A 12,952-nucleotide genomic window follows, 5' to 3' on the forward strand; every position below is an offset into this window, starting at 1 on the left:
AATGCAGGAAAATGCAGCTGTCCCATATGGGGATCAAACTTGTGACCTTGGCATTATGAGCACCGTGCTCTAAAAAGCTGACCTGCCCAAGGTACTCTGTCATCTAGAAATAACACCAGCAAATCAGAAGCATGGTGTGCAACATGAGAGAAATCTGTTCTATGCATGTTGTTGTTGTTTAGTTGTTTAGTGATGTCCGACTCTTCGTGACCCCATGGACCAGAGCATGCCAGACACCCCTGTCCTCCACTGCCTCCCACAACTTGGTCAAACTCATGCTGGTAGCTTCAAGAACACTATCCAACCATCTCGTCTTCTGTCGTCCCCTTCTCCTTGTGCCCTCAATCTTTCCCAGCATCAGGATCTTTTCCAGGGAGTCTTCTCTTCTCATGAGGTGGCCAAAGTATTGGAGCCTCAGCTTCACGATCTGTCCTTCCAGTGAGCACTCAGGGCTGATTTCCTTCAGAATGGATAGGTTTGATCTTCTTGCAGTCCATGGGACTCTCAAGAGTCTCCTCCAGCACCATAATTCAAAAGCATCAATTCTTCGGCGATCAGCCTTCTTTATGGTCCAGCTCTCACTTCCATACATCACTACTGGGAAAACCATAGCTTTAACTATACGGACCTTTGTTGGAAAGGTGATGTCTCTGCTTTTTAAGATGTTGCCTAGGTTTGTCATTGCTTTTCTCCCAAGAAGCAGGTGTCTTTTAATTTCGTGGCTGCTGTCACCATCTGCAGTGATCATGGAGCCCAAGAAAGTAAAATCTCTCACTGCCTCCATTTCTTCCCCTTCTATTTGCCAGGAGGTGATGGGACCAGCTATGCATAGCTGTCAACGTTTCCCTTTTCTTGCGAGGAATCCTATTCGGAATAAGGGAATTTCCCTTTAAAAAAGGGAAACGTTGACAGCTATGGTTCTATGTCCGTTTTTCATCTTCATTAGCTAGGTTCCAGGCATTGCAAGGCATCTGCAGTTGCTGAAAGGGAAGAGAAAATGTCACACATACAAAGAGCTTGTGGTGCTGGTGGTGTCAAAATTCCTTCCAGATGGCCTGTTTTCTACCCAAATATCATTTTAAGTTGGGGGGGGAGAATTCCATGGGGGGGGTGCAGAGTGACCAAGGAAATTTCATTCCACACACTTGGGGGGGGGGAAGAAATCCTGAGATGACAGGTTTCTTGTTTCAACAAGAAATTCCTGCACTCAGACCCAGCCCTTTCTTTTTTGCAAGTTTGAAAGGAAAATAAAATTAGAAGGGATTCCGACTTCCCCACTGGGCAGGAAATCCAATTTGATCTACTCCACTACAAATGGGTCTCTTCGGAGAGATGAGCGAAAATCAAGTGCCCAGAAAAAGCCCACAAATGACTATTAAGTATGCAGCAAATGAATGGTATATTAAAAAGAAATTGCCGGAGTTTCTTGTCTCAGCAAAATAATTAAAGCCTTCAGGAAATTGCCACTGTGTAGTGTGTGAGAGGGGGGAAAGCAACAGAGACCGAGAGAGAATGAAATGAGATCACTGTTACATTGCATAACAGTGTTCAAAACTTTCAAGCAGAAAAAGTGACTTTAGTGTAACAAAACAAAAAAAAATAAAAAAAAAATACCCTAAATCCTACAACTTCCTGTACAGGCAACTGACCACTTATGTGTGGGTACATTCCGGGCCCCTCCATGCATAATCGAAATGAGCGTCCACCCTCTAGATACCTGTTTTTACCTGCTCTCCATGCTCTTTTTCTTTTATAAGTTCATCTGCCTCTGGATCACCAGAAAAGCCAGGGAACAGCATGTCTGAGCCTGCCATAATACAGCTTCCCACCTAACAGCTATCAAGCGAGGTAGCGCAGCAGGAGGGAGAGCTCCTGCACGCCATTTTGGAGCCCATAAGATTGTTTAAAAAGCCTTTAAAGCATTTTTAAATGGACTTTTGACTCACTGGCATCCTCTTCAGGCTCTTGGGAGGGTCTCCTCATGAGTCAAGAGGACTTTCTAGCTTTCTCCTGCTGCTTCCGGTTTTGAATTATTTATTTACTTCGCACATGCACGTGGTTGTGTGTGAGATCATGTGCAAGCGAAGAGTTGCCTGTACAGTGGTACCTCGGTTTAAGTACTTAATTCGTTCCAGAGCTCTGTTCTTAACCTGAAACTGTACTTAACCTGAAGCACCACTTTAGCTAATGGTGCCTCCAGCTGCCGCCGCGCCACCAGGGCACGATTTCTGTTCTCATCCTGAAGCAAAGTTCTTAACCCGAGGTACTATTTCTGGGTTAGCGGAGTCTGTAATCTGAAGCATATGTAACCTGAAGCATATGTAGCCTGAGGTACCACTGTACTAGTAAATAATGGTATATATATGACTTGTAGTGGGATGTTATACTGCGGTTGCAGGAGTGTTCTCACTAGTGTGGCAGACTGATTCGGCAAAGCAAATCTTTGGAACTCAAGTTAACAACTCATTTTGCCCCAGGCACCTTTAGAGGAGGTGATTGGCTAGATTTCGCTTCCTCTCAAACTGCCCCGCTAAATGGGTCCCACATCCCATTACTGCACACGTTTGCAAAACTTGACAGGCTTTTAGCAGTTTCTTTTCAAGAGTCAGTGTTGGTTGATTAATGAAGTGTCTGGATACTCCTATTATTTCGGCCTTGCTGCGTATAAAGTTATTCAGCATAAAAATTGTCCAAGAAGCACTTAATTCCAAACACTTTTGCATTTTCTCCTCCACACATTTACAGATGTTCTTCCCTGGTGTGTGTGTTTTTTATTTGCTTTGTTCTCATAATTTAACTTTCAGCATCGACTAATAAGTAGTGTGGTGCAGGAAGAATTCAGAAGTGGACGAAAATCTGGAAATAGTTTCCATTCTATTTTGGAAAACCATTGATGTCTCAATAGCCTTCTCAGAATTGGTGTTTGCCTTAAACGTTTGTTACGTCTGAAACAAATTCAGAGCACATAATATTCCAGGGCCATCCCACAAAATAGGTGCATTTCACAATTGTTGGCCAGGGATAAAAAACGATGAAGAAACGGAGCTGGGGTCTGTTGTAGATTTTTCCAGTAGCGGTGATACAGTTGCACAGTGGGGAAGGCGACCCAGCATAACTCTTCCTTTCAGTTCCACCTAAAAAAATATGTGCCATTAGCACTCCACTTACCCCAGCCACCCAGAGTGTCTGAGGAAACCCAGTCAGATGGGTGGGGTATAAATAATAAATTATAAAATGATTATTATTACTGTATCTGAAGCATTATGTGAGGCTTATTAACTCTACACAGAGACCTGTAAGTGATGGATCAATTTGTCATTATTATTTATTTACATTATACAGTGGTACCTCGGGTTAAGTACTTAATTCATTCCGGAGGTCCGTTCTTAACCTGAAACTGTTCTTAACCTGAAGCACCACTTTGGCTAATGGGGCCTCCTGCTGCCGCCGCGCCACTGGAGCACAATTTCTGTTCTCATCCTGAAGCAAAGTTCTTAACCCAAGATACTATTTCTGGGTTAGTGGAGTCTGTAACCTGAAGCGTATGTAACCTGAAGCGTATGTAACCCAAGGTACCACTGTATACCACTTAATGACCAAATAGGCTCCTGAGCCTACTGCTGCCTAGATATATTTCAGTTTGCCAACTGACGTGTTGGGGGGAAGGCAGAAAAATGGGGTACCAAGCAGTTCCCAGGCACAGAGTCAGTTTTCTTTTCCTTCTCTTTTTTTCTTATCCCATTATTATTATTATTATTATTATTATTATTATTATTATCATTATTATTGCTTTTTAAGTCAGAACTCACAGGAACTCAGTTCCGGCACCTCTCAGATGGGCACCACTGCCATTATAAGAGAACATAGGAGGAGTTCGTGGTGAGTTCTGGCACCTCTTTTCATAGAAAAATAGCACTGATTATTAATACTATTATTTATATTTGTTAGTCACTTTATCTTGCCCAGGGCAACCCAAAGTGACTTACAACCAAACAAACAGACTCCACATAGATACATTAAAACCAAGAGGAAAGAGAATTACATTAAAAACATCCCACCCTCTTCTAAAAGGCCACAGGTAGTTAACAGTTATAAAAATTTTGCCTGGTGCCTAAAGATATGTAATGAAGGCACCAGGAGAGCCACTACCAAAAAATCCTGTTCTCGTGTTGCCACCCTCCGGGTCGGTTCAAATAGAGAGAGGAGATCTTGAGGTACTGCGGTCCAGAGCCATTTAAGGCTTTATAGATCAAAACTAACGCTTTGAATTGGGCCCAAAACGAATTGGCAGCCAGTGCAGTTGGGCCATTTTGATCATTTTGCCCACGCACACTGAACGGGGGGAGGTGTGAGTGCACATACCACCAACTGTCTACAGCCATTTGACTGGCTCAGCCATTTTTACTGGGGCTTCTCTACTGGAGGAGAAGATGAGCAGCAGAACAAAACCTAGACTTTATTATTATTATTTTTTAAAAAATAAACCTCGGCTCTAGCACTTCCTTCTTTCTGATTGTAACATGGTGACACCCTGAATTGTGTTAATCTGTGAACAGATAGCATATGTGGCTAGCACGGCTCTGTGGCCGGGGACTTGGAAGCGCATGCCTCAAGTATTCACCTCAAATGAACAGAACATGTTGTGCAGCCTCCATCCCCAAGCGCATAACCCATCTGCCACCTGACCTGCAAGTCCCTGTTTTCAGATCCCACCCATCAGTCAACATTTTCTTACTGGCAACCTTAGGTGAAACGTCTGAACCAGGCCTGATACTTCATGAAAGTTCTTTGCTACATTTTATTACTTCTTGTCTTTTCTAATGCCAATGACAAATTAGCTACTGAAGCAAGGCATATGTTTAAAATTATACGCTCGTATATCAACCTTGTTGCTGAGCCGTTCCTTTCTGCAGGCCCATACAGAATGTTGCTATCATGTTTCTTCATTAGAAATGTTCCAGAAAACACCGCCTCTCTCTCCTCTGCTGCTCTTTCCTTCTACAAACAATAACTGGAAAATTTTCTGCATAGGCTCAAGGGAACCTACCTCTTGGTCAGTATAGAACTGCAGCCTCCTTTATAGCAGCACCTCACAACTTCCGCCATAAATCACTGTATTGATACAAGGGGCCTTGAACCAACATTGACCGCTCCCCACATCAAATGGGGGGTGCCTTTTGCGTGGTCGGCCGCAGCCACCCGGATCCCAGTGTGGCTACCGGTAGCTCGGGCTGGCTTCACACTCCCCAGGCTGGATACCTGGAGGTCTCCACCTACCTCAGCCAATCACCCAATCCCGCCTGGGGAGGCGTTGCCAGGGGATCGGCCAGGTAAGGGAAGGGACCGCGCTACCCACACAACAGAAGGTGAATCTTACCTGCAAAGCGTCAGTTGGCTCCAGAGCTTCTCCCACCCTCCCCTCCCTCAGTTAAGTCTTCCTTTTGCAGGTTAACCTCTTCTCCACAGGTACGCAGGCGCTGCTACATCATGGTCGCTGTTGAAGGGCCGGAAAGGAATTTTCCTGCATTGGCAGCTTTTGCCTTCCCCTTGGGCAGAATCCTTTAGTCGATCTTCCTAAATGGGGGGGGGGGCTGAAGTGGTGACCCACACCCCCTTGCGGCAGTGATACCAGGGTTCCCCGTTAAAGGGGTCTTGGGGGGAGGTATTGGCCATACGCTGAGAGGCTGTCATTTCTCTCCCCTCCAATGGTGGTGAAACGGGGGGCGGGCTCTCTGCTTGAACATATGTTCTCCAGAGCCAGCCCAGTCCCCACACATTCTGGATAACCCTGATGTCTCCCAGATCCCCAGCTGGGGACTGGGAAGGACAAACGCCCAATGCCTGAGCCAAGTTCTCCCTACATCTGAAACTTAATAAAGTTGTGGCCAATTTTAATCCTATAGCATATTGTCTTGAGTCATTATTCCACTCGGGGGTTGCCTGGGGTTGGGGGGGACTCCGCCTGTCCACGCAAATAACACAGACCTTATATCTCTTGATTGCCAAAGCAGATGAAGAATGCAAAAAGCAATTGCCAGACCCTCCAAGTGTCCCTATTTTCCAGGGACAGTCCCGGATTTGCAGAAGCCATCCTGATTTATGATTTGATTCCTGAATGTCCCAATTGTCCTTAGGACATCCCTATTACATCAGAGAAAAGTTGGAGGGTATGGTAAAGATACCCCTGCTCGTATGGGCCAGTGTCCGACTCTAGGGTTGCGCGCTCATCTCGCTTAAGAGGCCGGGAGCCGGCGCCGTCCGAAGACACTTCTGGGTCACGTGGCCAGCGTGACGAAGCTGCAGCTGGCGAGCCAGCACCAGCGCAGCACACGGAAACGCCGTTTACCTTCCCGCTAGAGAGCGGTACCTATTTATCTACTTGCACTTAGGGGTGCTTTCGAACTGCTAGGTGGGCAGGAGCTGGGACCGAACGACGGGAGCTCACCCCGCCGCGGGGATTCGAACCGCTGACCTTACGATCAGCAAGTCCTAGGCACTGAGGTTTTACCCACAGCGCCACCCGCGTCCCTTGGAGGGTATGGTAGGATGCCCCTATTTTCACTGGAGAAATGTTGGCGGGTATGGAGTTATCCGACTCCTGAGCCATCTGAAGGCAGCCCTCTTTATAAAAAACATGTTTAATGTTTTATTATGTTTTTATATATGTTGGAAGCCGCCCAGAGTGTCTGGGGCAACCCAGACAGATTGGTGGGGTATGAGTATTATTAACATTATCATTATCAAATAGAACATCCCTTTTTTCATCAGAGAAATGTTGGACGGTATGCAGATGTTGTTGTGCCTCAGCCAGCAGGACTAGTGGTTAATGATGATGGGAACTGCAGTCCAATAACTTCGGAAGCATCATAGGCTCCCCATTCCTGCTGAAGAAGAGCCATTGGCCATTTTAGCCTTCCAAAGTGGCCAGATCCTAGAAGACTAGAAAAATGTAATGATTTCTTGGAAACATTGGGATTATTTAAACGGTGCTACGGAATCTATATGCAACCACAGGAGAAACCATAATGCATTTCCCATTGTGGTTGTATCTTGATTCCACCATGCAGGGAGCCCCTGTACAAGAGCAGATAATCAGAAAAAGGTGGGGAAATTTCAGTGACATCCTCTTATCAAAAGAAGATCAGTCCCATTTGTTTAGATAAGCCTACCCAGATGTGTAATTTAATTATGTTCATTTGTTTTTCTTATTTAAAAAATCTGTAGGTTTTATCTATATTTTGATAATATTAGTGTGTCTACTGTTTTTAAAGTCTGCTGTTATGGCTTTCAGTTGGATTTTGAAACAAAAACAGACACATGTGAACTAACTAACATGCCCCCATCACCAGTCCGATAGCAGCATTTTCAACCAGCTGACGTTTCTGAATATTCTTCAGAAACATTCAAAGGCATAACACTTGTTTGATTCGCATGATGTATACATGTCACAGAATTCAGGTTTTTTTCTTGGCACAGATTTTGGATTTACCTTGCTGCAGAATTTCAAATGAATTAGACCACAGTCCTACTTGTGAGCACAGAATGGAATTAAGAAGCAGTAGAGGATTCTTGCTATTTCAGAAAGTAAGAGTTCTTTATTTTCTCCTAGCTGTGGTGGTGGAAAGCTAGAGGAGGGACCCAACTCAGGGTGCATTAGCCACAAGATTTGACCAAAAAGTCTCTTTTTCCCAGAAGGTAGGCAGCACTGAGTTCTATTAACAACTAGCTCCTTGTTCTTTTTATGTTGGAGCATAGAGATTCCATTGAGTTTGCTGCAGAAAGGTTTTTCTTCCTCTGTTTTCGTGCTGGACCACATCTGCCCTGACTTGCAAATCCTAAACCTCAATGCCTTACTTCAGAAGGTTGCGTAGGGATAAACTAACGTTTCAGGTCTATTGACTTTCATTAGAGGGGGTGGGAATGCTTTATGGTATGTTCTAACTAGGAAAGTTGCTGTTTTATTTTTATCTTTTTGCTCTGGAGCTATATTAAGGGGGCAGGACCGCATGACTTGCAAGACACACGTCTCCAAAGTATTTCAGCCATAGCTTCTAGATTGTCTAAGGAAGTGAATACAGTGGTACCTCAGGTTACATACGCTTCAGGTTACATATGCTTCAGGTTACAGACTCCGCTAACCTAGAAATAGTACCTCGGGTTAAGAACTTTGCTTCAGGATGAGAATATAAATCGTGCAGTAGCAGTGCAGCAGCAGTGGGAGGCCCCATTAGCTAAAGTGGTGCTTCAGGTTAAGAACAGTTTCAGGTTAAGAACAGACCTCCAGAACGAATTAAGTTCTTAACCTGAGGTACCACTGTATAAGAAAACTGAAACAGCAATGTGTCTGTCTGAATTTGAGACTTCAAAACAATGCTCAGTGAAGAAGCTCACTGAGGTTTGTATTCAATGTTACTCCTATGCAGAACAGATACATTGAAAATAACAGAAGTCATGTTTCCATTTTTTTAATTCAAAGAAACAGAACCTATTCCTGATAGAACAGGAAAGCAAGAGCATCTTGGTGGATCATGGGCAAAGCCAAGCAGAATCTGGAAGATCTGAAGTGGAGCCAGAATCACATAGGACTAGAAAAATGTCAGTAGCATGACTTCTTTCTCAGTCTGTCTCGGTGGTTTACTGGCTTTTCTGATTGATAGGAACCTGTGGCTTTCCAAATGTTGTTGGACTTCAACTCCCAACAGCCTTAGCCAACATTGCCAACGGTGAGAGATGATAGGAGCTGGACCCCACAACAACATATGGAAGGACACAGGCTACTCAGCCCAGTATACCTGAAGGAGCGCCTCCACCCCCATCATTCAGCCTGGGCACTGAGGTCCAGCTCTGAGGGCCTTCTGGCAGTTCCCTTCCTGCAAGAAGCAAGGTTACAGGCAGAGGGCCTTCTAGGTAGTGGTGCCCACCCTGTGGAACGCCCTTCCATCAGATGTCAAAGAAATAGACAACTATCTGACTTTTAGAAGGCATCTGAAGGCAACCCTGTTTAGGGAAGCTTTTAATGTTTGATGTTTTATTCTGCTTTTATTTCTGTTGGGAGTGGCTAGGGAAACTCAGCCAGATGGGCGGGGTATCATTATTGTTATTTATAGGGATGGAGAGGCAGTCCTCAGATTATGCCATCTCCCAAGAAGACACCCCTGCACTCCTGGTAAAGGTCTGCTCCATACCTGAGGGCCTCTCTGGCTGTTGCTGTTGCCCATCTTGAAGCCCTCCTGGCTTTGCTATGTTTCCCCAACCAGGATGCTGAAAATCTAGATTTCAGAGGAGAATCTTTCTCTCTCTCTCCCTCTCTCTCTCTCTCTCTCTCTCTCTCTCTCTCTCTCATTTATTGGAATGTAGAAAAGGAAAAGGGAAAAAAACCCACAATGGCCAGAACTTTAGTCCATCACCTCTTCAGAAAGATATCCTTCCTGGAACTTTGTGGGGGTGGTTGACCTCTGTTTGCCTTCCTTTATGACTTATGAGCCCCATGATGATGAACTCTGCTACATGAGGCATTTAACTTAATAAAGACATTTCACCTAAATAAACCTTAACTTAATGAAGTTCAAATAAAGTAAAACTTTGTTTAACCAAACCTAATGCAACTTTATTAAAAACTCCAAACTTTCATAAAGGCGTTTAACTTTTCTTTCTATTTCACGGTATGTTACAGCTACATCCGTAAAACCTACATCAACAAAAAGATGCAAGTTTTGCTTTTGTTACTGGAACACGAAGACTTATCAGAAGAGTCCTGCTGGATCAGAGCAAAGACTTGTCTAGTCAAGCATCCTGTTTCCCACAGTGGTTAACCAGATGCCTCTGGGAAGTTCATAAGTAAGCCTTCTCCTGCTATTGATCCCCAGCTACAGTCATACCTCTTGTTACGTTTGGTTCAGGTTACGTCTTTTCAGGTTGCGTCCCACGGTGACCTGGAAGTACCGGAATCTGGGTTTCGCTGCTCGCGCATGCGCAGACGTGCAAAATGATGTCATGCGCATGCGGCAGAAGTGGCGAATCGTGACCCGTGCGTGTGCAGACGTGGGTTGTGTTCCTTCCAGGTTGCGAACGGGGCTCCGGAACGCAACCCGTTCACAACCAGAGGTACCACTGTACGGGTACATGCCGCCTCTTAATACTGTGATTCCATTAAATGACCATAGCCAGGACCAGCCCAAGACATTTTGACACCTGAGGCAAACCACAAAAGTAAGTGAGTGAAAATCTACATCGGGAGCAGGGGGGTGGGTCAAATCAAACTCACCCAATGGTTGAACTGGGAATCAAAGGTCATCATGAGATGGGAAGGGGTGTGCTTGGAATCACACCAGGTAGGTGCAAAGCCCAAGAGGCCCCAGAGGGCAACCCCCGCCATTTCCTCCCTAGGGGTGGGAAGAGACCAGCAGCACCTCCTACTTGCTGAGAGGCCACTCTAGAGGTGGCATGGGAGGAAAGCAGCTGCTGAGGAGGCAACAGATCCGGACTCCAAGGAGCTGGTGGCAGCAGGTGAGGCATTCCTTGGAGGCCAGACCTGCTGCCCCTGTGAATCTTCCTGTCTGAGGTGGTCACCTCACCTTGCCTCATGGGTGGGCCGGCCCTGACCATGGCTGATAGCCACTGGCAGGCACAGGTTGCTTCCAGATGAGTGTTTTGTTGAGCATTCATTCTGATTTGTTGATACAAAGGGTGCTTCCAGACCGTCACTATTTTGTGTAGGATTCAGTCACACACCAGCAAATTCACGCTGCACAAAGCCTCTCCTCCTTACAGAGGGGAGGAGTTGTGAGCAGGAGCTGTTTCCCACGTTGGCAGGGGGCATTCCAGCCCCCTGCCCAGCTGGCCTGGCTGCCGCGCCACGTCCCCAGGTAGCCGACCAACCAGGTGGAGGCTTGGGGGCAGGGTTTTGCCGCTCAAACATGGCCCCGGCAGCACTTCCCTTTCATTCCACTGCTGGTTTTCCTCAGATCACCCACCCACCCTCCCTTTAGTTCACTGATTGGTTCTTGACATTGATATGGACCTGTGGTTGGTTGCCTTGGTTGTCCGAGGGGCCTGGTAGGAATTTTTATCCAACTGGCAAATTGGCACCGGCCACTTGGTTTTTCGCCTACCTTGTAGCAAATCGTCACAACTTTTAGGTATTGGCGGTTAGGCCTTGGAATATGTTTGTGTATTGGAGGGCAGGGTGTGGCCATCGCCTACCCCTCCACTTTATGGGTATTCCGGTAAAGGAATCCGGCGGTCGTGGATCCTGTCCGATGCCCTTGCTGGTGGCTAGGGCCATGGCACGACCCCTGGTGACATCAAGGAGAGCTTTCAGTTGTATTTGCATCAACAGGCTCCTCCCAATGGTGGTTAACCCCTGTTAGATTCACCCCTCCCTGAGGGGGTGGAGTCACGCTCTGTTGTTTTATCCAGTGCCTAAGCCAATACTTCTCACATGCTGTAATCAATAAATTTGTGGCCTTTTTTAGACCATTAACCTAATATACTGTGTCCATGTGTCTTTCTTATCCCCAAGCGGGTGGCGGGTCCTTGAATAACAATTATGGGTGCTTGGGAGTTCTTGCACAACATTACTGCCCTCACCACCCCACTCCAAAATCAGATTTTGTTGTGCTAAGGAAAGTAATGAGGAAATGCACTGGGAGGTGTGGGGGTAACAATGATTTGAGCTCGCCTCAAATAAATCAGAATGAATGCTCAGGAAATAGCCGAGGCTGGCTAACTTCCCCACCAAGTTTTCAGGGATGTTATACATGGTTCTCTTTGTTAGCATGTATTCTGATTGGTTTGCAGGGAGATTATATGATGTTGAGTCAAGCAGTTGTCACCCCCCACTTTTCAGCGCATTTCCCTAGAAAAGGCCTTACTGCAAAAGTCTGACTTTCGAAAATAAACCTGCTTTTGAGGGTCCAGTTATAAATGGTACCACTTCCAGCCCCATGGATTCTTATGGGCAAGAGAAAGCATTGTATTTGCCTAATGCAACTGGAATGCACAGAGGGAATTGTGTACCTTCATCGCTCAGGAGGAAAGACGCAATTGTGTTATGTACCCTGAGGGTTGTCAAACCAAGGATCTATCTGCCTTATGTCTATGTACCCTCACTGGCAAGTGATCTCAAGCAAATGTCCATCTGAGCTCTACTTATTGAGACCTTTTTTTACCAGAGGTCCCAAACACTGAAGTCAGGGTTTTCTTTATGTGCAGCCTCTTCTGAACTAGACCTGTGACCAAACCCTTATTCACCATTTCCTATGGACTATTCTATTTACATCTCAGTCTACCGCTGAAAGACAAGCATTTCAGACCATCCAATTGTCCCTATTTTCACTCCTGGGTTTTCAGAAGCCATCCTAGTTTCTGATTTGATCCTAGAATGTCCTGCTTTTCTTTAGGATGTCCTTATTTTCACCAGAGAAATGCTGGAGGGTATGGTAGGATGTCCCTATTTTCATCGGGAGAATGTTGGCAGAGATGGAATAGGAGACCCCAATTTTCATTGGAGAAATGTTGGAGGAAGCATCTCTGTTTTCATCAGAGAAATGTTGGAGGGTATGGAATAGGATGTCTCTATTTTAATTGGAGAAATGTTGGAGGATACGGTACCTAGTCCCCATGTTTGCATCCCTTACAGCAGGATCCATTGAAGATTTGGGTGTGAACGGCAGTGAGGGCTTACAGCAATTGTTCGATCAGGACAGCTATCTGTTACAGAGCAAAGGGAGCACTGTGCTTCTTTTCAACTCGCCGAGGAAGATACTTCATAGTATAAGGAACCTGCACAAAAAAAGGACACAGAAATGAAACAAATAACAAGAGACCGAAACACCCTAAACAATGAAAAAAGCAGGCCTAGCTCTTTCCCTCTGTAAAACTGGTGTCTATTGTAGGAGGTATGTAAATGGACTGAGGGCTCTTTTTGAAAGGCCACAGAGTGTATGAATAG

Source organism: Podarcis pityusensis (genome assembly GCF_964106645.2).
Source record: "Podarcis pityusensis genome assembly, chromosome: 6".
NCBI lineage: Eukaryota > Metazoa > Chordata > Lepidosauria > Squamata > Lacertidae > Podarcis > Podarcis pityusensis.